This window comes from Motacilla alba, chromosome 8 (genome assembly GCF_015832195.1).
Source record: "Motacilla alba alba isolate MOTALB_02 chromosome 8, Motacilla_alba_V1.0_pri, whole genome shotgun sequence".
Lineage (NCBI taxonomy): Eukaryota > Metazoa > Chordata > Aves > Passeriformes > Motacillidae > Motacilla > Motacilla alba.
The window spans coordinates 11,190,871-11,216,789 of record NC_052023.1 but is presented as its reverse complement, the minus strand read 5'-3'; the positions used below and the strand labels follow the sequence as shown (position 1 = coordinate 11,216,789).

Here is a 25,919-nt window from a genome sequence, read left to right as displayed (position 1 = left end):
TGCTTTAGTAAATTCTATAACAAATCCAGGACCATGTGGGGATTCACAGTTGTAACTATATTAAAGCAGCATGGCCAACAGAACATTTTAAAGCAACTAAGAGAGAATTTAATCCTTCCAAGGCAAAAAAAAGTTTTTCTTGAACTGTTGCCAAAAATGAGTTCATATTACACAATTTTAATTCCATTTGTTGGAAGCATATAAGCATTAAGTAGTTCACTGTTAGATGAACAGTAAGAACTACAAGCAGTAATCATCTTTAATATAAGAACTCTACTGAAAATATACTAATATTGGGAGTTTGGGCTAGTGGGGGGCTTGTTATTTGTTGTAGACAGAATGGTTTTCTTGTTATCATTTGAATGCAACTTTTCTGTCTGCTATCCCCCCTTTCTGCCCATAGTTAACATGCACTTGCAAATTTTGACAAAATGATAAAGAATGCTAGGCTGGTCTTTTATCTCAGACTTAATTAAATTTCCAAGAGAAAAAACCAGCAGCACCCACACTTGAGGTCAGATAGGCACAACTCAGCTATTCAACATTCCAGTTGACATTTTGCTGGCTGGCCAGCGCATGCACATAGCTCCAGACTTGACAGGTCGTTTGCCATCCTGCACGTCCAGAGTACAGAAAGAGAGAGCAGGGGAGCAGGAGAGTATAAAGGGCACATAAGATCACCACACATGGAGAAAAACTTGCTTACTCAAATATCAGCAGTGTTGTAAATAAATTCTAAAATTCTTTCAGCAGCTCATCAGACATGACCAGCTCAAGTCAGAAGAACCCTGGGTGCCATTTTACACATTTACCTCAAATTCACTTCAGAAGATGCTTTAATGCAACCAAGCTGGAAAATGCAAATATTTGTCAAATCACGTACGACAATGGTTCTACAACCACACTGCACTGACAGAGCCTGATTTTCTCTCACACACTGCAGCTAATGTGATGTATTTACGCCAATTGAACTATTTCTGCTCTTCACCACTTAAAAGAATTCAGTTCAAGATTAAGAAAAAATTCTGGTTTTTAAATTCCATTAACTAAATGAGAGGTTGAAAGGTGCATATACTACAGCTACAGTAAGTCACAGGTCTTAATTAGACTGTGTTATTTTTATATCAATGGTAAAAGTTACAAACTAGTAAGTTGACAAAAATGTATCTTGTTAGACAATCTTGCTATGTTGGCATCTCATTAGAGATTAAGAGCAAAATACACTCCATGAGGTTCAGGTGCATGGGAGGCTTATATAAAAAGCCAGGGATGGGGTGGAGGTAAAAAAAACCAAAACAAAACCCATAAAACAAAACAGCCACAACAAAGTTCTGGAATTTGAGGATGTACAATGCATGTGGATAGAGCTACACAGCTTCTATTCCCAGAGATGAGATTAAATACATGCTCAAGGCAGCAGTGTGATTAGAATGAATTGGTGCAACAAAATGTTCTGAGAATGGAAGCTGATCCAGTTCAAACAAATGAGAAATGAGGATGCTACAATATCGAATATTAATTAACAAAAGAAAAACAGAGAAAATTCACTAGAGACAACTGTTCTGTATTCCCAGACATTGGCTAGCTGGCTTGAGAAACATTTCTATTACTAAACTCAACTTTAAGAGAGGAAGAATCTAATATTGTTCAATTAACATTTTGGTATAAGATTTTAATGATAGTATCTTGAAAAATCCCATTTACTATGTAGGGAAAATGTCTGCTCCTGATTGGTTTGGCATGTTCCTGAAATGCTGTCTGATTATACATCAGCCCAGAAGACTGAGAAAGCTGTCTTAAAGGATTACAACCTACAGACTCACATTTCTGATTTGTACAACTGCTGGAGGGCATTGTGGAATGAAAGCATTTTCTGAAGGTATTGTGCAGAATGTGCATCTCAAGTGTTTTACACACATGAATTCAGCAAACCTGCCTTCCTGGACAGCAGTAAATCAACCAGCCAAGCATCTTAAAAAGAAATAGAGGAGAGTAATACATTGTATAATTTTTCTCCGTTTTGTCCTGTGAACACACTTCTGATAGTGCAGAGTGCAGAGGTCTGTTTGATAAAGCAGTTTGATTGATAACAACTGTGCCATTCCTCTGAAGAATCCACATGAGTATCACAGATGGTGAGATAACTTGCTGTAATTTTCTCAGCAAAGAACACTGAATCAAGCTTTCAGCCTACATAGCAGTCAATAATTTCCAACAAAAATCACTAAAGGATATATTTTTTTTTTTTAAGTAGAGAAGGAATTCTGTACTTGCATCTCTCAAATTTCGATTATCCTGGCATCCACATCTCTGCTGTGATGCTGGAATGTGTTCTGCAATCAGCATGTTGAATATTTCTGCCCCAGTGATTCTGAGCGCACACGTAGGGTAATGTCAGACCTTGACAGTGATAAGGAAAATAGTGAAAATATGGGAAAGCAAAAGGGGGGGAAATGACATAAATAATACTAAACTACAACTGAATGAACTGAGATGCTTGGAATTCTGTAGCACTGAGGGTGCGGTCAAGTGATCATCTTGTACTACCCTCACATTATACTATACTAGCTGGGTCATGCAGTGTCCTTGTGTCCTGCTACTTGGAGCCTAACTAGAATAGCTGGACTTATTTAAATTTAGAGTTGGTTAGTGGGGTGAGGCATCTGAACCTACACATAAGCCAACCACATTTGACATGCTTAAGGATTAGATAGATTGAGGGGGGAAATACCAAATAAAGCATTTCCATGATCCAAGCTACTCAACAGCAGTTATCCCTCATTAAAGAGTTTTTACCAAATACACTGACCACAGGATGGACAAGCATAGACCCTCAATCTGCAGGTGCACTGTGGACTGTAAGGGTGTACAGGAGTGTTCTGTAATATCTAACTGCAAACAATAATGGGCCTTCAAAACATGCACCACACTGGATCTCAGACAGCCTTCTGCAAACTGAATAAATAAGCCTTCTAGTGTTTATTCCTATTTCTCTAATGAGCAGCTCTTCCTCTCTCATCCATAATATCCAATGTAAGACAAAATTATATCAAGACAAATTTCCATTTCCAGTGACTCTTCTGTCAACAGGTGAAAGCACTATCTAGCCAATGACACAAGAATCAGCTTACCTGGATTCTCACATCTCCCAAGACTTGAGCACTTACTGCAGTGATGGAACACTAGACTAACTTACATAGCTAGTCCAGGTTTGTTGCTTGGGAGGCAAATAAAAAATAACTTGGTCCTTATAACTCAAATGCTGTAGTAACCTTGCTCCCATTAATCTTACAGTTTTTCTGAACAGCACAGAACTTGAAGGCACTAGAGTCTGCCTGACAGTGTGTGTCTTGAAGGTTTACTCTCCATTGCCTCGTCAAGTTTCCCACATGCTCCCTCTGCACACAGAACCCTAAAAGCATTCCCACTATCTGCATTCTTAGATCATGCACAAATCCAGCTGCAAACCTTCCTCTGCCATTGTGTCTGTTGTCTGCCTGAAAAGCCTGCTTTGATTCCAGCTCTAATACCTTTCCTGTCACTGGCATTTCTCTCCACTCTCACTGGCTTGCCTTTGGAGAGCTCTGTCCCTTGGGAAGAAATGCTGCAGCTCCATTGATCGGCCGTGCTCTGCGTACAGCAATTTCACAGCAGACTTTATTGCTTGAACTCCGTGGCACAATTTCCATTGGTTTACAACAGCTCTAAGGCTCTCAAAGCGGTCTCACCATCAACACAATTATTTGTTTAAAAGGCTGTTCTGCTCTTTGAGTGCTGTCATTCAGTAAGCCCACCTGCACTGGATGGAATAGCATCCTTGTTCCATGTCTAGATCATATTTTGGTTCTTAAAAAACAAAAAAATGCTTCAACTCAAATATCAACTAAACTGCCAAGGCATCTTTTTACCCCTTGCTACTTTTGACTGCAGCTGATAAAATGCCAGCTACATATCTTTCCCAGTAATACAGCCTGAGATTTTGCTTTCACGTTGACCCATTCAAAAGAGTTTCTGCTATGACTAACTCCTGCAAAGAAACCTCAGATTCAAATTAAGATCAAGAGCTTTCTAGCTATTTCTCATGCAAATCTCACTTTCAATTTTGTGAATAAAAATTTAAAATTTGTCTTCTTTGTACAAGGAGTTGTCAGTCTATAATTTTAGAATCCTTAAAAATTCTATTCCCATGAGTGGGAATAGTCCATCTTTCACAGAAACCTGGCATTTAATTTCCTTTCTGCTTTCCTGCAGTTTTATTTCAGACACTTTCCTCATAACACTGCTTCTGAACCGTCTCATTTCTACTTGGTACTTTAGCATTCTTGTACAAAAGACACGTTTTTAAACTTTAACAGTACCCAGTCTCCTCAGCTTCTACCACTGAAAAAGAATACTCTGTTTTTTAATTCTATAAAATAAATAGAGTCAAACAGGGTTTTGCTGTGAAATGCCTAGAATTTGTCCCTTGGCTTTTCTGCTACTGTCATTCTTCAGAGAGAACAGAAATCCTTCCCTCACCAAATTAAAGCCATTAGTCCTTTTGCAGCCATAGCACTTGCCAGATGGAATCTTCCACGGCAGCTGCAGACAGCTCTAGCCTGTTAACTGACTACCTGCTCCAGCATTTCCCATCACAAACAAAATGCTCTGGTGCACTTGCAGCTTGCCTCTTCAAGTCCTGCACAGGAGCACAAGGCTTCCCCTGAGGCCTGCCCACATGGTGGAAGAAACAAGACCTTACATTCCCTGAGGAGGGCACTGGCAAGGCTGGGACACCAGGGAAGGGATGTCTGGCCTCTGCATTCCCATGGCTGCCACCTCCTGATGCAATCATCCACTTTTTTATAGTGTCTTCTAAATCCTAGCCAACAGTTTTACCCCTACAGGTACAGAGTAAAGAAATTCTGAAGACATATACTTATTAAAAAGTCAGAAACCGTGCAACCAAAATCTCTGTGTGTGAGTGGGGGAACACCACCCATCAATCATGCAAGCCCAAGCTTTTCCCAGGTTACTCATTAGGAACACAAAATAATCCCATTTCATGTTTCTACACAGACACTCCAGACTTTAAGCCCAGTTCGTGTTACTAACAGTAATGGCTGACAGGTAGATGGAGGTTAGAATGGTTCCATTATAAATGAAACCCAAAAGAACACAGAGTTAAAGGTTTCACAGCTCACCAACTCTGTCACTGCTTGATGTTTCAGCTTTTGAACTCTTGTCTTTGCACATTCCTCTTAATGCCTTTATACGACTTTCTTGCTGGACTGTTTATTAAAGCAGCTGTGTCATTCACTGGATTATAAAAAATCTAATAAAAGAGTTCCCTCTTTAAAACAATTAAAAATAAATGCAACAGATGTGTAGCTCTACCCTTGGCTATTGATTTCAAATCCCACATGACTTTCACTATTTTATTATCATTTACATGATAACTCAGGGTAGAAATTGTTCAGTGAAATGCACAGAGATTCACTTGGGATCTGACCCTGCTGGGTTCCACCCTCCTGCATTTTCAATTTGCGTTGAAGTTGAGTATTCATTTTTAAACCACACCAAAGCATACATATGGCTCATGATAAAATTCTCAAGAGGAGGCCACTGGTTTCAGGATCAACAGTAGAAAAAATATGAAGAGAGTAGTGTGAAAAGAAATGTCAGCAAGGCTCTGCCTGATTGAAGTCTCTTCTGCATTCAATATTTGAATTTTCTGCATTATTTATTGCCACCATCAAGAGTTTAATCCTTAAGGCATCATTCTGCATGCAGTTTCCTTATAAGCACATGAAACCCTAAGCAGCTTAATTCCAATACAGTTACATAAATTATTAACTTCTTCTCCAAATACGATATGAATTCCATCTGAGAAGCTGTCTGAGATCCAGAAGTTCTGAGAGGAGGCCAAATTTCCTATATTCAAGCTTTTACAACAGTTCTGTGAAACAATTTTTCACTTGAAGGCTGCAGACAAGGACCATCTCATAAACTGCAAGCAGGACCAAGGAAATATCTCCAAACCCAAACATTTACCTATAAGAATCCTACTCCAAGCTACATTTCTAAATTTTTCTCTCCAACTGACTAAATAGGAACACCCCACCACCACTACTCCCACCCCTTTCCCCCAAGCCCCAGCAGATTAACCTACAATTTGGCCAACTGGAAGGTACCTTGAGGTAACTTACTACTGTGAGTGCATCAAACATGATAACCTAGGACATGGCAAATCTCACAAGAGAAAACTCTGCAAGCATCACTTCTATTATTCATTCCCTACTGTCACCCTGAGTGCTCTCAGAAGAGTTCTCCAAATGTCACCTTCCCACTAACTTTCACATAGCTACATATATGTGGCTAGAAATACTGCTTCAAGTATATCCCAGTGTAAGTGCTCTGTTTCCACAGACACAGAAAATGCATTAGTTTCTTCTAAAAAAAAATTATATGGAAAAGAAGGGGGAAAAAAACACCAACAAAAAACAAACCAAGAAAAAACTCCAATTGCGTCCACAGAGCTGGTACCTTCTTTCTATGTTATCCACAAAACGAAAAGTAGAGAGGATGAATTATTATTTTTAACAACACTAGAACTCTGAAGAGCTTCCTCCAAGGGTCACTGAAGTTCACAGGAAGTCATGGGTTGACTTATTTCTGCAGCAGTCCTGACCTTACATTCAGTCTATGAGTTTCTGCTTAGTTTGCCTGTACTAGTGATTCAGTTGCTATTTCTGGTATTTCTATCCAAATATCTGACAAATAGCAACACTTTCTGCAAAGATCTATTTTCTGGTACATGAGGAAATATGTACATTCTTTATTAATTACTAGTTTTTATTTCCACTTGAGAAGTTTTAGCCATCTAACTGAAAAAAAAGAAATGTGATAAAATAAGTAGTTTTCAAGTGGAATTCTAGACATCAAGCAAGGGACTGTTTGGCTAAATGCCTGGTAAGTACCACCTGATAAATCAGCACAGACCAGAATTCACTGTTTGCCCAAAACAGTAAAAAAAAGCTTTGTGTTTTGTACAAGTTAAAGAATGCAACCACATGATTTAAGCATTTAAGTATTTTTCTGAAACCATCCTCAGATGCCTTAACAGGAAAGAAAGCAAGCAAGCATTGCAAGATTCAAGAATGAAAACACTGATAACATCTCAGCTGAGCCCATTTTAGAATCTGAGCCGAAATTCAGTAAGGAAAGGACACGATGAGCTTCCAGAGGGCAGGGAGCTGGTGTTCCACAGGCAGCCACTGCTGCTGGTAAGCAGGGAGTGGTGGTGGAGCAGGCAGCTCGTACCTGGGACATGCACTGCCAATATGTGTGTCTAATTTTTAATGTATATACTCCTCTGGACACAAGAAGTTTTAAGAATTCCAACATTACAAGCATTTTAAGTGGACTTCTGGGTTTCTTGAGCTAGCCTGTTACATCAGTGGTGTTTCTTTCAAGCCCAGGTCCCTTGAACTCAATGAGTTTATTCTGCCTGAGTAAAAGGTTCACGTTCTCCACTGATTTCTTTTCATCTTTGTCTTCAAAGAAAAGCTTAGAGTCTATATGGCAAGGTAGAAAATGCTTCCCACAACCAAAACCTTTAAGAACACTTTGAATTCTGTTCCATTCCAGTTTTAGTGATGTATGTGTTTATATTACAGTCCATATTTTGAAAGGAGGGAAACTAAGGCAATGCAGCTAGGTCAGGGAACCTGCATTAGGGTGGACGACTAAGCACACCAGATTCAACACACAAACCACAAGATCCATTACAGTTTATTTGTTTCGTATTGTTTTTCAGCACTACAAAACAGTTTTCTAAAAGTAGTGCAAAGCCCTCTGATTCCCCTTGCATGGTTTCTTATTTTTTAAAAAAAGCCAAACACCTTTTTCCTTAGAGCATAAAAGAAATGTGTTTCTTAGAGTCTGCTTTCATTAGAAATCAGGAGTAACATCAACTTTTCTACAAATTACCTTCGGAGGCCACATCTGGTTAGCTTAATTCTTCAAAGATTGCCTTGCTCCATCTCCTTGGCTCTTTCTTCCTTTGTCATATATTGGCTCGTTTTATGTCTGACAGTTCTTTTATTACCAGATTTTATTCTGAATCCGATTTCCCCCCGTCTCATTACTTCTGTCTTGCTCTCTGTTTGTTCTCTATTTCTTTTTCCTGTCTGACAATTCTCTTATTAGTGGATGTGGTTTTGCCTTTGTTTCATGCTTTCTGCTTTTATTCCCTTGTGTCTTATTTTTGCTTTTTTACTTATTTTTCTCCTGTCAAGACCTCCTTTTCTTTCTACCTATTCTCTCAAAAGGTATATGCTTAGCTTTTGTTTAAGGTTACCAGATTTCAGCATGCTGTGGAGTTAGTTTATTGTTAGATATTGCCATGCAGGAGGAACCAGGTTTAAATCAGCTCCTTTGGTCTATGAGCAGCCACTAATCTACGTATTTATATAGCCACAAACTCTGCTTCTCAGCTACTACAACATGTCCTATAACCAAACCTTCTAGTTTAAGAGCAAGGACACTGCTTTTAAAGTTCAATACTTTCCCCCAGCATTCTCCATAAGCCATTAGGTTCCCTCCAGTTAGTTCAGAGAGAAGGTGACACTCAAGCCCTGCCTTCCCTCTGCTCCTTGCAGGTTGGCACAGCGTGCTCACGCCAGTAAATCCTCTCCTGCTGCATGTTAACAGGCACAATCAGTGTTACCTGCAGCTCCCGTGTCTCAGCTCCCCCCCAGGGAATCAGCTCTGTGTGTACACCATGCAGGCTTGCTGTGAGACATTGCAGAGGGAAAATGAGAGCTTTTGTGTGCTTCATTGGGGCTAAAGTGGAAATAGTGTTATTGATGAGCTTCATCCAGCTGGTCTCCTAATCCTATAAAGAGCTCCCTGTACTACCAGGATTCCATGTATCCTAGGGACTAGCAAGAACCCACTGGAAACAGCCCTGAGTAAAAGCCAGGGGACCTCAGTTATTTGCCACTTGCATCACTCATTTATTTCAGGTGCCAGAACCTCAGACAAGACCAAGAAAGCACTGCTGGGACAGGGGGCTGATCTGAAAGGAGATGTCTGGCCTGTACTGATACTTCAATAGGATGTTTATTTTTACAGCAATAGAAAACACAACTGGGTGATCTCACTGCCAGTGACTAAAAGAGGGAGGAGAATATTGTCTCACTGCCCCTTCAGACTGTTGTTCAGGTGTTTTTCAAATTAAAAGGGAGGTCTTGCAGTCATAAATTTTCTCCACCATGCTTATGGATGGAGAATTCTGCTTCCAAAGGCACCAGCAAAAGGAGCTTTACAAGATTTCTAGGTGAGAGCTCAAACTGATTTATTATTTGTCAAGAGACACATTAAATAAACTTGGCCTTTTTTGCTGTCATCAGCTGTCTGAAAGACAAGCTATAAGCATTAGAGTTTCCTTTAATGCCACAGCACTTAGGTTAGAGAAAGCACAGTTGAAGCATCTTACATTTGGAAGGAAGGTGGGATGTCAGGGATGACTATTGCTTGCTGGGGCTGTCTGTTCCTCAGTGGGGAATTAGTTCCTGTGCTGTGTTTTCTCTGTGTGTTTCCACTGAAGGTGAACAAAGTTGTAAATTGCCTGTGGTAAATTAAAATTTGGTGAATCACAGGGAGGATGAAGTGTCATGTCCTTCTCACAGCCTGTAACGAGGATCTCAGTAAAGTGATTCAGCATTCCTTTAAGGATCATTATTGCCAAGGTGCAAGAAGCAATCTTCTGTTAGTTACTTTCAGGACACAGACTCTCTATTGCCACTGCAGAAATTTCCATGTTTGTTTTTTGTCACAGAACTCCCTCATAGCTTCTGGTTCTTTAGTCTTAAAAATCAAAAGCAGTACTCCATACAAACAGCAGTACAGACTATCAAGGCAGTGATTTCTGCTTAAGCTTCTGAAAACTAAAAAAAGCAAATGGTGTGCCATGCACTGTGGGCTAGGCAGACTGGCCCCCTGATCAATTTATTACTGAAAGCCAAGAAATTAAAGGGATATAATGCATACAGTGATGTGGGGCACTGCAACATAAAACTTAAAGGCATGCAGCCATGCAGAATTATTTGCTGTATTTAAATCCTGTGGACATACTAAAAACTGCAGCTGTGTGAACCAGATACCAACTTGCTTATGCACAAATTCTGTGTTCTTAGACCAGTATCAGATTCTCAGATTCATGAAACTGATGATGAATGAAAAAGAAAATAAAGAAATTACTCAGAAATGTACTGATGATGGGGCAGGCTTTTTTTTTAATCTTTAAACAGATGCATCTGCACGAATTTCTGCAGACTAAATGGTATTAATCACATTACCACAGTAAGTCCCACAGCAAAGATGATTCATCTGCTCTGCTGATAAGGAAGGCCATCTATGCTCCTGCAAACCAGACCCCTCTCCACATCACTTAGCTTCCTATCTTGTGATTTAAATAGAAATGGGACTAGACTGCACACCCTTGACACACAAGTCCAACTAACATTTCAATAACTGTGCACCAGTATGCATAAAAGCCCTTATTAGCTGTCTCTGAGTGCTGCTGAACCTCACACAGCACTAAACTGTGGCAAACAGGCTGGGATTAGAAATTTCAAAACCATTTAGATGCCTTAAGATGCACTATTGTAATCTGCCTTTGGGAATGATCTGCCCTCATAGCAAAAGCTGCCACGTTAGCAACATATTCCAATTCCCACACGCTCTCCAGCAGCCATAAGCCCAGTTTCAGCATTCTCCACTGTTTATGCTGGATTTAATCACAAAAAGCACCCCATGCACCCTTCCCAGGGCAGCTAGAACCAGGTATTTGTAGACACATGCTGCTTTCAAACTAAATCTGTATGATTGAGCTTTCTTTTTTCCCAGCATCTCAAAAATTGGAGCACTCAAAGGGAAAATAATGAATTTCCTTAAGTACTCCTGCACACCACAGAAACTGCAGACTGATCTGTGTTCAAATGCAAGACAAACACTGCAGACCTGCCCACGACTCTGCTGTACCTGTTAGTCCTTCTCCAAACTGAGATTGCCAAGTTGTCCCTGCACTACAACTATCAGCAGGATTCAAACAATCCCAAATGAAAGATCCCAAAGGGATCCAGGGTTCTCAGTTTCTCAACTTCTGTGGCTTGAATTGGAGCCAAAGCAGTGCCTGTTTAGAACCCAAAGGCTGATCTGGAGTGAGGAACTCTTCCTAAGTTTCTGCCTGGAGCCCATCTATACCACATACAGAATAACTGCATGTGCCATAACCATCATGGACCTGCACACTTCTGCCAAAACTGTATCCACTTCATCGAAACCTAATTTCACCCAGAGTCTAAAATTACTTAATTCAAACAGCATCCTGTTATAAATTTGCTGGAAAATATTCCCTAAATTTGCAAGATGACAAAAAATTAAAACTCAGTTTATATTTTTCAAGGCCAAGAATTTCTGGCTTTACAAAACACTATTTACTGGTAAATAAACAGAAAAAAGGAAGGTAAAAATATCATCATGCAGGATAATATTGCTTTCATAAATACCCAAATTATATTTACCCCACAAAGACAGAGCAAGGCAAGCTCCTGAACTGCCTTACACTTCAACTGCTCAGAGAAACCGTTGGATATTGTCAGCAGATAAAAGATAAGTTCTGAAATTAATATCCTTTCATTTCTCTTTCACATACTTCACATTAGTTGAGATAAGAGTAAATTACCTCAAATGCATCCCTTATTGAAAAAGTAAGGATAGGTTTCCATACCCTTAAAACATACAGATTCTCCATTTTGATTTCTTCCATGTTTGTTAAAGATGCACATAGTGCCAGTGTTTTTTCTCCTGTATCCTGCCCTCAAGAAAAGCCTATGGTGTACAAAAAAGAAGAGTAAACTTGGTCCTATTTTCTCCAGAGTTACAAAGTATTTAGATGCAAATATCAAGTTAATGCACACAAACAAAATAGTTCAAGCAAAAAAAAAAAAAAAAAAAAAAGGCAACGTATGGGTAAAACACACTATTAAAATCTGTACATATTTCAGATCATACTTCAAGACAGTTCTCCCTCAAAAATACTTGAGTTTGCCAGTAAAAACAGCATCCAGCAAGCAAACAAACTCATTTATTTCTGAAGTCAAAGACCAATTCACTCTCCCTGTAGAAACTCTCATGACTGAACCGCTTTGCTAATTGATAATGAGTATTTTCTGGTATAGAAATATTTAAGCTACAAACATGAAGTGAGCACAGCAGGCTGACTCTGAAGATGTCACCCTGAAATGAGTTGACTCAGTTGGGCATCCCTTCCAACCTCACAGCACCACTTTTCACCACTGTAGTTTTAAAAGCTGTTCCAAAGCTTCACTGGTTTGAAAATACATACAACAAGATAGAAATTGCAGGGGAAGTGGGAAAGGCTATAATATTCCTATAAAGCAAGATAAATTAAAGGAAACACTATCCTCAGACACTTTATTTTCTTATTAATTTCAGACAAAGCCCTGTCTTTTGTGGACAATAACTTCTGATCAATTGGTTCTAATTGTTTCAAAACCAATCACTGAATTATTTTACAAACCACAGAAAGATTGCCAGTGAAATCTATGTCTCACCCCTACTAAGACTGTTTTATAAGCTGTCATATCCTTCAAATTTCATTTAAAACCAAGCTCTGCCTCTGAACTATGTAACAATTAGATGAGATGTTTTGCTACAATTTCACGGCAATTCAATTGAGATGAGAGTTCAAGTGAAAGAAAACTTCAAAATGCCACTCAATTTATACTCATCCTTATATTGCTTAAAATACCCAAGACCACTTCCAGCAAAAAAAATCCAATTGCTGCAAAAACTTAATGGCCCTTAACATTTCATATTCCACAGACCCAAACACGGACAGACAAACTACAGGTTGATGTTGTTTAGAATACTGCAGGACACCAAGAGAGCACTCCAGGGTAAAAAGGCCCCTGCTGCTAATGGTCTGTGTTGGAGCTGACAGCAGTGACACACATGCACAGGGTGAGAACTCCTCGGGGCAAAGGCATGATACAAATGGAACTTCGTCTTTAGAAAGAGGGAGCACGGATTTGCTGGTCGTGTCTATTGTGAATTTGTGCATGTACATGCAAATAAAAGGTAAAAAGCAAACCAGGCTGGAAGTTAGCTTGAGGAATAAAGAAGCTGACATGTGAATTTAGGATATCATCAAGAAACAGAGGAGGAAATACATGCAGGCAGTAGGGAGAAGGAAGGGATGCCAGGAAAGAACGGCAACAATTATTTGCCAATTGACTTACAGAATCACATCAATGTCTCATCTGGAAAAGACCCTAAAAATCATCAGGTCCAACCACTTATCTGACTCCATCAAATCCACCATTAAATCATGTCCCTCAGTGCAACAACCATGACTTTAAAATGTCCAGCCACTCCCCACAGGACTCACTCTCCAGGCCCTTCACCAGCTTCATCCCTTCTCTAGACATGCTCCAGCCCCTCAATGTCCTTCTTGCAGTGAGGGACCCAGAATTGGACACAGGAGAGTCTGGCCTCCCCAGTGCTGAGTACAGAGGGACAATCCCTGCCCTGGTCCTGCTGGTCACTCTATTGCTGACACAGGCCAGGATGCCACTGGCCTTTTTGGCCACCTGGCACACACTGGCTCACGTTCAGCTGACTGACAATCAACATCCCCGGGTCCTTTCACACCAGGGACCTTCCAGCCACTCCTCCCCAAGCCTGTAGCGCTGCAGGGCTCTTGTGACCTTGTGTGCCATTACATTCACACCTGATTTGTCAGCCTAAACTCAAAGAAAACCAACATGTGAGCCCTGCCTAGGTCTGTCCTTGCTATGAAACCATAAAATAGGTCTGCCACTAAAGCCTTGACTAGTGCAGAAGGCACTCAATACTTGCATGAAACAAATAGGAACTGACTGAGTCTGTATTGACACAAGATTCAGCTGAAGGGCTAATGGAAGTAGTGAGAAGCATTCCAGTACTTTTCCAGCACTGTCCCTCTCATTTATTATTTTTAGCTTGCTGTTCTAAGAAAAGTCGCAGATGCCCCTAACCTGCCTGTCTATTCACCACTTTCAATAGTCAGATTTCCTTGCAAGTTTCATGAAAATCTTCTTGACAGGGCATACTCAAAAGTTACCCTCACCTACTGCACTTCTGGTCCACACCAATACACACAGACTAGCCAGGTACCCAGGCTTCCTGGAGCTCAGGATCTCTCACAGGACTGGTTGGAGAAAGCCCTGCTACAAAGAAAAAGAACTAGACAACACCAAGGAAAACGTCAGAAGTACAGCAAGGAGATGCTCTTTTGTAAAGGCTGTGAGGAAACAGCCAGAAAAGCAAGAGACATTGTGGTGTGGAAGGAGGGAGGGAAACATACAATGACCCAAGAGTCCCATCCTGAGGCAAGCACAATGTGTGAATTCGATTACTGATGGAATGGCTTTTTACTGATTAAGAAACTCACTTTAGATAGTCTGTTGGTGTCTGTTTGCATTGCTTCCAGAACAGAGAGATGCACTAGGAGGGTCAGGTAGCAACATGTCCACGGGACAAGTGAGTCAATGCAGGGGTGTTTGAAGGTCTGGAATGGTCACAATTATAGTGCTCACACTCTATCAGCAGTGGCACCATCCAGCCACCAAGTCCAAGCCTTATCATGGACCAGCACAAGTCAGAAGCCACTACAAAGACTTTTACATAAATACATTTCCTGTTATAGGAACCAAATGCTTCCATGGAGAAAGTGTTAGGATTTTGTTTACAGCAACAACTGAGACACAACAGCAAATTAACAGAATTCATATTTCTGATAATCCTTTTTGACAGAATTCATCAGCCAGCTCAGGAGTGCTGCATTTTATTCTGATTAGGTTGAGAAATTTATGACAGAACCAAGTATCTAATGCAATTCTGTCTGATAATCAAAAAATAAAAAAAATAAAAACCAAGCAAATAAACTAAGAATCCTCTCAATCAATAAGACAAACAAAAAAATCCCACCCCCAAAAAAAACCCCAAACACAGATTTGCCTTGAATGCAACAGAAATTAAAGTAATAGGAGTTATTTTCTTTACTCAGAGTACCAAACTTCTTTCCAGCTGACACTTAGTTCAGGATTTGTTGGCTTTTATTCTGAACTTGGAACACCAGGGATTTTGTGACAATTTCCAGTGCTTTAAATACAGCCCTCTCTTACTGCTCCAGTACCCCATCTACTTTCTCTCTCACCTGTATATCCAAGGCTTCATAAAATCATTTGCAACGAAACCTTCTGCCCACATGCACCCTGTGCCTGCTCGTGTTTGAAGTGGGAGCTGCTGTCACTCTACCATCTGTTCTCTAAAAGAGCATCTCTATTTCATAATGGTATTCCCAGACAAAGGGCAACTTCTGCTTCCCCATTGGCAGCAACAGTTTTAGTCCAATTCAGAGCAATATCTATTAGCAAAAATACAGGGCAAAAAATACTGCATTCCAACATAAAAAGGAAAAAATATCTTTAAATAAAGTCACCTGAAGAGCAACCTAAAGGGCTTAGAAGAAATTAAGGAGAGACAGTAACATTATACACAAGTGTGTGGGTCTGTCCTGTTTTAAACCCTTTAAAAGGAACCATTTTGATGCTAAAGAAAAGGATGAAAATTATTATGATGAAAGGCCAGCTTACAATGTCCTTGGATCAAAGGCCATCCAAGGCCACCTGCCCTTGCAAGCCATTTTAAACATAAATCTCCACTCTTTATTCATTCCCTTTCAAAGCCTGACTGAAAGTACAAGCCAGTTGTGACAATGTGGGAATAAATTTAAGAAAATGTTTGAATTCTGAGTGTTTGATCCTACAACAGTCTTAGTCTTATATCAAGCAATCAATTAAGAAGGCTCCTTTTTTTCCCAGGCAACACATCAACTCTTCAATGCAGTGTTGTGGAGTTTCACACCCATGGCCATTTTTTCTCTCTTGTTCAGGCCAATATCTCTCAGCCTCAGTGGCTTTCCTCTCTGATCATGAGCAGGTATTATGGATTCCATGCTCTGATTGTGTTCTTTGGTTCTTACCTTTAGACATTGGAGTTTGGAAACCTTCTTTGAAAAAACTCTGATTCCTGTTCATTTTTAAGGTCAGACTTACAAAATATGCCCAACCTACCTGAGCTTGATATAGCTTGTTGAATATTTCATTTTATTTGTGTTTTTATTAGCAGAATTCAGCCCTCTGGGGCACTTTTACAAAGGATGCTTTTGAAATGTAAATGTGATTGATTTGATATCACATCTTATATTATTCTTACTTGCACAGTGCCTTTGGGAACAAGAGAATGGAGTTCTTTTTACTGATGAAAAGGTATTTTCCCTTTTCTACACACAAAGAGCCTACAAATTTCGAAAACCAGAGTTACCTGTCTTCATATGTGCATGCTAACCAACTTTTAGTGCTTCTTCCATTTTCTGAATTGTTTTGGGTAACAAAACCAATGAATTTGGTACTCCCATTTAAGATGCAAGTTCAAATTTACACACTGTGCAGACACAGTTCCACCTTGAACAGGCTGAATAGTACAAACCTCACCAATATTATCCCAGTTGCTAACGAAAAGTGCATACAGCAGTTCAGCTCAGTGGTTGAGAACATGCTGCTGTGTTTGCAAAACCCCATTATAACTCACTCATGTAGTGAGAATTATTTGACTGTTTTAAAAAGCAGTTAAATGACAAATCCGACTTTATATAATGTTAAGTCCTTCATAAAGAATGTATTCCAGAAGAATATTCCAACACCTGGAAATGATGGGCTAGCACACTCCCATTTGAAACCCACATGTTACACTTTTCCCTGTCCCCAAGAGGGTAGAATTATCATAGATAATATATTTCACTGCAGATCTGCAATCTCCTTCTTGTTTCAAAGAAGGAATATTTGTGTGACTTCTACAACTCATCAAATCCCAGCCATTTAGGAGAAATACTTCTCACAGTAATAAACAATGATAACTGTTTTCAAATAGTGCTGTATTGTCTGGGGAGACACTTAAAGTAAAGCGAGTAACTAAGAAGCGATCTGCGTTTCACACGCACAGGATTAAAATACACCCACAAGAACAAAAGGCATTTGGGTAAAATTTAACCAATATTAAGCATGGAGTTTTTCCAGTGAATTGGTAAAGCTCAGAAGAATGTAACTAATTAGAACAGAAGGCTGCAACAGTTAGACTCTTTCAGAAAGAATAGTTAAGGTACGTCGCCATATGGTTCTGAAAACTCATTTAATGCAATCCAAATAGAAGAACATGTGCATATACCCCTGTGAGTTGCCCAAGCATTAATACTGCCTTTTAACTCAGCCATTTAGTGCAGGCACAACTGTTACTGAGCTGCATGACTTTAGACAGTGAAGATAAAATTAAACTGTGAAAAGATTACAAAAGCTGTGAAAACAGCATAAACCAAGACAAATACCTATGCGTTATATGACATGGGATGTCCCATTCTGCTAAAATAAGCCTTGTATAGCAAAAAACTTTTTAACTTCAAAAGAGAACTGTATCCTTGCACAAACTTGCACAGTAGTTGGAGCAGTGTGGCCATGCAGCAGATCCTGAGGCAAAGCACTTAATCTATATAATATCTAAATTGCAAAGCTACATGCTCAAAATACAGAAAGAGCCACAGCTATAAATCACTTATAGAAAAGCCCTCACATTTGACAGTATCAGATGCCATCTGTTCCTATTCAAGTGTGCTCCTTGGAAAAAAAATCAAGAAGAAATTAGAGTTGAAGAAAGAAGTTGGCATGACATTCATGAATCTAAGAAAGAAATTGAGTTAGAACAGACAAAATAGTATTTAAGATCTTGACCAGCAAAATCTAGTTGACATTCTCTACTGTGAAACAACAAACTGTTTTACTAATAAAGCAGCAGCATTGTTAGAAGTTAGTCCTGCCTTTAACTAGGATGTTGCACTATTGATAGTGATCCAGAAATAACACCAAAAGCAGAACTTCTGCTCTTCCTCAGTCTGAGAAAGTCTGGACCTCATTAAAATCCAAGGCTTAGTTCACCGCCTAACATATAAACCATTCATCGTCCCATCCCGAAAAAAAAAAAAAAAAATCATGCACCAATGAGTAGTTTGAAAACCTTAATTCTCTATTATTCTCTCTTCTGCTGGAGCTATTCTTACCTACTGTGTCAAGATCTATCATCATTATAAAATCTTTGACTGCTAGTTATTTTTACCATTGCACTTAGCATGTTTTGGGCATCAAATAATATACAAAGTAAGCCCTTTTACTGAAACCTAGCCCAAAGTAAGAAAGGAAGACTATTTTTGCTATTGTTCCATTAGTAAAACTATCTCATATCCATAATCCCAGACTCATCCCTTTAGGAGTGAAAATAGAATCCCCTGGGAGATTTCAGTAAAAATGGAACTGTGCTCCAGTTCTGTAACTGGTAATTTCCTCCCACAAGCTCAGGGTTGATGTGGACACCCTGCACAGGTTCTGCTGACAGGATAATGGCCCTGTATTCATACCTGTTCCAGTTCCTCAATCTTAATCACCTGGAGGCTGAAGACACTTGCTTAATTGTGTATATTTTACAAGCAGTCAATGTAAAATTAATTACCATCTCCTCCAGTCCTCCAAAAGACATTTTAAAGGATTTCCAGATGTATACAGTTTTAAAAAGCATCCTTCATTGATCTGTGTCTCTGCCATAGATCTGTGTGCTTTCTGCTCTCTTCAATCTGAGGCTGGAAAACAAGGTGCCTTTTCTGCATCTCAATGCCTAAATGTATTCACTGACATTTAATAATATGTTTTACTACTCTGGCCTTTGAGTGTGCTGTATTGCAACTGCCTGGGCATCCCACAGTTTCCCCACAGGTCAATGACACTTGTAAAGAGGGAATAAGCAAAATTCTATTGGAGCTGATGGTATCTGTTTCTTGCTGCAATGCCTTGAATTAAAGGTTGCAAGTAACAGGAACAACACAAGGCAGCTCATCGCTGTGGGTGTCAGCTCCCTTCAGAAACTGCTTTATGGTCACCAGTGAGGCCACATTTGGAGCAACAGGCCACACAAAAAGCTGCACTGCCTTTGCTTTTAAGGAGACAAAAGATTTTGCAGAAGGTTAATTCAGAATATAGTGTGTCTGTAAAGGAGAATTTTTGAAAGCTGCAGTACTTATTTTGAAGAAATTTCTGTGATACAGAAGGCATGGGAAAACTGTAAAGAGCATTAGCTTAAGAATCATTTTTTTATGTCACTTCCCTGATTGGTAACATTTAGCTAGTGTGGAAAATAGTTATTTAAAAACCCATACTTTACTGTGCAAGCCAGATATTCAGATATTCTCACAATCTTCAACACTGCAGATTTTCACTAGTAGAACTTTGCATCATTGAGCAGTCTTCCAAGAGAACAACATGAATAATATACATTAATTTATGATTTATTTATCTTTACCCCGACTGCTTTAGTGCCTATATTCTCACAGCATATTGAAATGCAGCCATCTCTGGAACAGAGAAACTAGCCTCCCAGAGCCCCAAACCAGCACACTGTGGGAGAAAGCAGAGCAAAAAGATGCCAGAACAAACATTACCTGAAGGAAAGGAGTCACAGAGATGTCAGTTCTATATAGAGAAATGTAAATGTCTCATCTGAAAGCCTCCAGTTTTATGGGAACAGAGGCAATGAAAGATACTTCATGAGGGCACACAGGTTAGAGCAAGGGACAGACTTCTTCTAGATGGGTAGTTAATAACTAGTGATCAAAGCTTTCTTCCTTGAAATCAGCAGAACTCCTACTGATTTCTGGGCATTTTCCTTCCATAGCTACGCTTTGATACAAGAAACCTTAAGTAAAGGTGAATAAAAAACCACTTCAATGAAGAAAATGCCTCTTTTTAAAATAATTACTAAAGGCCCTTCTCTGTCCTTTCAGCCTTTCCTTTCCCCACCCAGAGAAGGCATCAAAATCTGGTTTTCATCTTCTCAGATCAGCACTGCCTCTTGTTACAACTGCACCAAAGCTGACTGATCTGTTTCGATGTTTTGGTCGGCTACTTCCCATTAACAATCTTTGTTCTGAATAATACTCCAGACAAAACAGCTGAACATCAGCTACCTGAACATGTGTCCACCACCATTTCACAAGCCTTGGTGTCTGGCTGACTTTCCAAGGCTATGTCATGCCTACACGTGTTTTTTCTGTCCCAGAACATGTGAAGTGGCATTAGACACCTGTATCACCCCATCGTTCAGTACAGACCTTCCCAAAGCAGAAATATTACATCATTCTGAGAAGAGCTGTTCCAAATTCAGCACCTGGGTCAGGACAGAAGAAGAGGAACCTCAGGGCTTTAGGTATTTTTACAGTTTAACTCCACTGTTGTCTCACAGGACAGATTCCCCAAAGACCATATGGAGCTTACAGATTTAAGACTGATGCATTCTATAAATTCACTGTACACTTGAGTTTACATATTAGTCACTGCTATTTTGTAACAGTAGATTGTTGCTGTAATATTAGCATTTCATACAGCTTCACAGTTAGGGAAGATAGAATAATCATCTGGGAATCCACAGGGGGCCAGCAAAACCAAGTAAATGTTTTGCTATTCAAATTATGGTGTGAAGGCAGAATTTTTCATCAAAAGTACTAGTACAGATTTTTCAAAATCTCTTTAAATACCTTTCCTACAAACTCTGTCATAACACATACTAATGTTTTTTCCTGACTGCCAATCATGAAATTAATCACTGAATTACCTAATTATTTCTAAGATCTTTATTATTCTTAGAACATTCTTTCTACACAATTTCCCTTCTCATTTTCTAAATGATTGCAAGAAAATATTTTTAAACATGCATTACCTAAGAAAACAACTATGATAAGAAAAACAAATGATTGCTATCTGCCCGCAGAAAAACATTACAAGTTACAATAATTTGACTGAATCTTGAAGTTAAGTCTGGATTACAATATTCAGAATTAGGCAGAAGAAAGTGGGATTAAAAAAGAAGGGAACACTAAATAGGTGGAAAGAAAATCAGTGAATTTCTTACTTTACTCTTCAGAAGTAAGGTCAGCAGGTCCTTGAAATTTGAATGAATGTTTACATTAAACACCAGGCTGCAAAATTGTAATGTTTTTTAGGAGCAAAAAACTCTACTGAACTCTTCTAGAAGAGAAACATGTTAAATTGCATTTCAAAATATTTCAAAACCTCTGTTGTTTTAGACCAGGGAGACTTCTGGCGCTACTCCTTCTGGTGCAATTGATTTACTTGCACAGAAATCATTCATCTATCAGTATGGAAAACATAAATGTCAAAGCAGCTATAATATATGTGTACCAATAAAGTCATCCGTTATGCCTTCCTTTTTTTCCCCTTTTCTTTTTTTTTAACTCAGCAAATAGAAAAGGCTTTATTAACCTTCAGTAGAATTAAACAAGGTTTTTTAGAACAAAGGATCACTGGGTAACTTCCATGCAAGTGTTCTTCAGAAGGGACAAAGAGCCCAAGCTGCAGACCAGTAACCAAAAACTGCCAGTGCCAGTCTGTCCTCACCAGTATCATTTAAACTTCCTCGCCTTGGTTTTTTATTATGGGATTATGGGATTGATGATCTGCAAGGTCAACCTATTATTGTGGCTGATGCTGTCAGTAAATTTAATTATGAAGTGGTTCAAAAGAAATCATATGTCTGAATAAAAACACATAAGCACAGGTGCCTTGAAAGAATGATGACTCACAAAGAAGCAAAAGACACTTCCTCCATGTTTTCTAGCAGTTCTCAAATCACTTTATTCGACTTATTCAACCACCTCCAATTCACTTCCCCTTAAGGTAGTACGACTGGATTAAAATAAACAATCAAAAAAACATGAAAAAAAGCCACAACCACACAAAGATACCTCTGCTCAAGAAAAAAATAAAAAGGGAAAAAATTAAGTAAAAAAGACCATACCCCAATAGTGCAGCTCTGTGTCATGAACTCGTAGATGAAGTTAGAAAGCCGATAAAGAAATCTCCTCTCATCATCTACATCACAGGAATATGGTTCTTGTGAGGGCTCATCAATCATGCTCCACATCATTAGATGTTCTAGGAACAGTCACACACTGAAAGGTGAGAAACTTGGAAAAGAAAATCAACGTGATCTGACCACTTCTGAGCCAAGCTGATGCTGCTCAGGAGGGACCCCAGGCAGCTCACAGGCTGCACTCCAGCACTGCCCTCGCTGGGCTGTGAGATGACACCTCAGACCTCCTGCAAGCCCTGGGCAGCACCCCAGAGGAGGGATGCAGGGCTACGTCCTGTGCTCAGCTTTGGGTCTTGTTATCAACTGAAAACAAAATACAAGAGGTGGACCAAAAGATGAGGCACTCTTGGGAACGCAATGCTGATGGTATTTTAGAAGTGATCTAGAGCTGAGATTTTCAGGGGGAAAAAAATTGAAGAAAAAATATGAATGAGGATCCTTTATCAACATTTGCTCTGACATTTAAAAGTAAAAAAGTAACAAAAATAGAAGTTATGCACTTGCTGTCTAGCAAAGAAAAGTACCCCAACCCAAAAAAAATATCTTAACACTAAAGTTCCATTTACGTCTCTGTGAGTTAGGCAACTTTGTATTTTTGGTCCAAAGTGTTTACTATTAAACAGTGTGATAATCACAGTTCAGTATATTCTAGGATCAGTGGTGCTTGTGGAATTCTTAGTTGGTGGGGATCTCAAATTTTTGTAGTAGATACATCTTTGTGTCGAATGCAACAGACAGCAAAGAGAACAAATTCATACAAAACAGGTACAGCACAGGCCAGAACAGTTTCACACTAATTGTCCCCCTCCTCTGCCTCCCCCAAAAAAACAAATAAACCCCTCCATGTCACTTTGCAGAAGACGTTGCAACTGCCTCCTACACATCCCACCTTGGTGCTCAGCACGAGAGTCTGCACGCCCAGGGAATGTGGGGACAGAACACTGAAATCCTGCTGCAGGCCAGGGAGGAGCAAAAGGGCATCACAGACCGTGAGCTATCACAACAATAGGTAGCAATAGAAAAAGGTATATTTAAATACAACTTCCCCAACTGAAAATATATTTTTAAACATTTTTTACAGAATATGTCAAAATTATATCAGGATAATCCTGTTCCAACCTAATTTAGTATTCAAAATCCACTTACTTTAGAAGTTTAAGAATCTATATCTTTTCCAACACTGCCAGTTTTTTCTTGTATGCTGCTTCAGGAAAACTCTACTGGGTCCCACAAGTTCACACCAAGAGCTGACTTTATACATCACAGCCACGAATACAGGAAAATGCTCAGCATAACATAAAAATTTATTTTAAATATATATTTTTTCCTCAAATGATCTATTAAGAATATAGTTTCTGCTCTGGAATACCATACACCCTGTGCAGCACATTATGGCTGTCTGGGACCGATACAATATCAGGGAGATTTTTTTTCCTTTCGTTGTCTCCCACTAAACCTCACAAATTCTAGCAGGAATAGTCTGTTATGGACCTCTTTATCGCTGACAAAGAAAACAGGTCCAAGGCACTGTAAGGTTAATCTTTCTTCACAGCTATCTCTCATCCCTCCAAAGGCTGCATTAAACACCTTCCAAATGACAAAACAAACAGGTAGAGTGAAAACAACAAAAAGAGAGACGTGAAAAATAGCAGTTGTTCCTTTAAAGCCATCCAGAACATGAATTTGAATTTTGCATCTAATTCCTACACATTGTGGCTTACAGAAACATTAAAAATTTATAAACAGAATGGGAAATAGCTTGAAGAACACAGAACACATCTGTTAACCAAATGGAAAGTATCTTAAAAATTAAAGAGGTTGTGGAAATTATTTGGTTTATTCTTCTGCATTGCACACAATCATTATGTGTTCTTCTCTTCTAATTGAGTCCTCTAAGCTATAAGAGATTAATAAACACAAGTGCCCAGCCATAATGTCTGTTTATATCAGTCTTTGATCAAGCCTAACTGCAACAAATTGGGAAAAGTCTTTAAGTAATTATCAGCATTATTACAAAAGAGCAGCAAAATACTTGCATAACATATTTCTCTCGAACCAAAGCTACCAGTAGCAGTGAGGGAGGACAGTCTTAAAATGCTTTTGAAGACCTCAAAGTATGTAAGAACATGAACTGACCCAAGTAAAAGAGCATGAACCGATCTAGATAAAAGAGGATACAACATGCTAACACTCACACTAAAATAAACCATTTTTGAAGGTAAAGGTGTTCTTCATATAGTATTTTCCATCCATTGTGAGGAGCAGACAAGGATGGACATGAGGCCAGCAAGAAAATAAGACTGACTGAGTATACCTACAAAGGGAATATCAGAATGGAATGTCATCACTCTAAGTGGGCTGTTTGTAATTTATACTAATGATATGCACAATGCTACTACTGTCCTACCCTCCCAGGAAAAACAACAAATTCAAAAAAACAAAACCCCCAGAACCCCACATACACTGCAAACCACATTTTACTGTTTGCATAGGCTCCATTTTGAGGTTGTCAGTACAGTGAAAGAATGTACAAGATAATTAATGAGATACAGCAAACCAATAAAAAAGGTGTATTTTTCTTCTATGTCTTGTTCTACTTCATTAGCCAGCAGGAGGAAAGTCTTGGAGCGTGCAACTCTGCAATTTGTCTGTTGTCTCAGAAACACACCAAACATATTTGATATGCTGGAGGGAAAAAAAAAAAAAAAAGTCTCCTTTTCTTCCTTATTATTAATCCACACCAGAGAAGTCATGCAGTTTTCATGCATCTGTACCTGAACAGCCAACAAAAGTGAGAAAACTAGATGTCTATGTACTTTGGTGATACAATCCAATCTTGCCATTATTTAAAAAAACACTTTTTTTTTTTGTTTTAATCTAGAATCAGTACCATGAATGAAGGAAAAGATAGCCAGTCCTTTCTATAGCACATTGCCATTACACAACTAAGACAGACACTGCTACTTCATAAAAGAGCAGATAGTTAATTTCACTACCACCAGAAAGGCTCTCTTCTAGAGAGATCTATTTTTATTTCTTCAAGACCATTAAAATATGTACACAGCCAATCCTTATTCAGAGCTAAAGGCAATTTTTAAATTACCAGTTATGATGTTAATTCTTTGCTAACAAGATTTGTGATTTATATAGCATGCACAGTTTAATATAACTATAATTTGCTCTCCTGCTGCTAATTGATGAAAAAGCACTAAATACTTTTCTTAAACTTTGAAGAAAAATTATGAATCATTTTCTAATGTGCTATTGTCCACTACTGTAGACAAACGGCTCGAAATAATAAAGATGATGATCTAAAAATCAGTTCTAGAATCACCTTTAACTTCCACACCATGAACACCTCAGTTACATACCATAAATTAAGTAATATAATGTCTTTCATTGCAGTGTGAGTAACAGTAGAGGAAAGTGGAAGGGCAATAAAACATAAAACCAGAATAATGTTGTTTGAACACAATTTCAACTTTGTTATGTGCAATTTTCAGAAAAAAAGTTGTACTGGTGCACAAGCATACATAATGACTATAAAACAAGCCTTATTTAAAACACACAAACCCACTAACATTTCCTTTTAGTTAGTTATAGAGCTTTCCAATTCCCTTAAAGCTTTTTATTTTAGCTAGCAGAAATTCTGGTAAAGGTAGCCAATGTTTGTTCCCTGACATTTCTGCTGAGAAGAAAAACAAGGATTTGCTCATCTTGCTCTCCAAATCCACAGTACATGTGTGAGAAATAATCAATAGAACTCGGCTGCTACTGCAGAATATTTCTGCAAATAATCACTGCAGTTGTAATCCTTGGGCCAA

General features: G+C 38.9%; 1 protein-coding gene across 5 annotated transcripts in view; it reads right to left on the bottom strand.

The window, feature by feature from the left end:
• Window positions 1–25,919, bottom strand: part of ST6GALNAC3 (ST6 N-acetylgalactosaminide alpha-2,6-sialyltransferase 3) — a 220,681-nt gene that overhangs the window by 137,560 nt on the left and 57,202 nt on the right. The gene's annotated exons all lie outside the window — the stretch shown is intronic.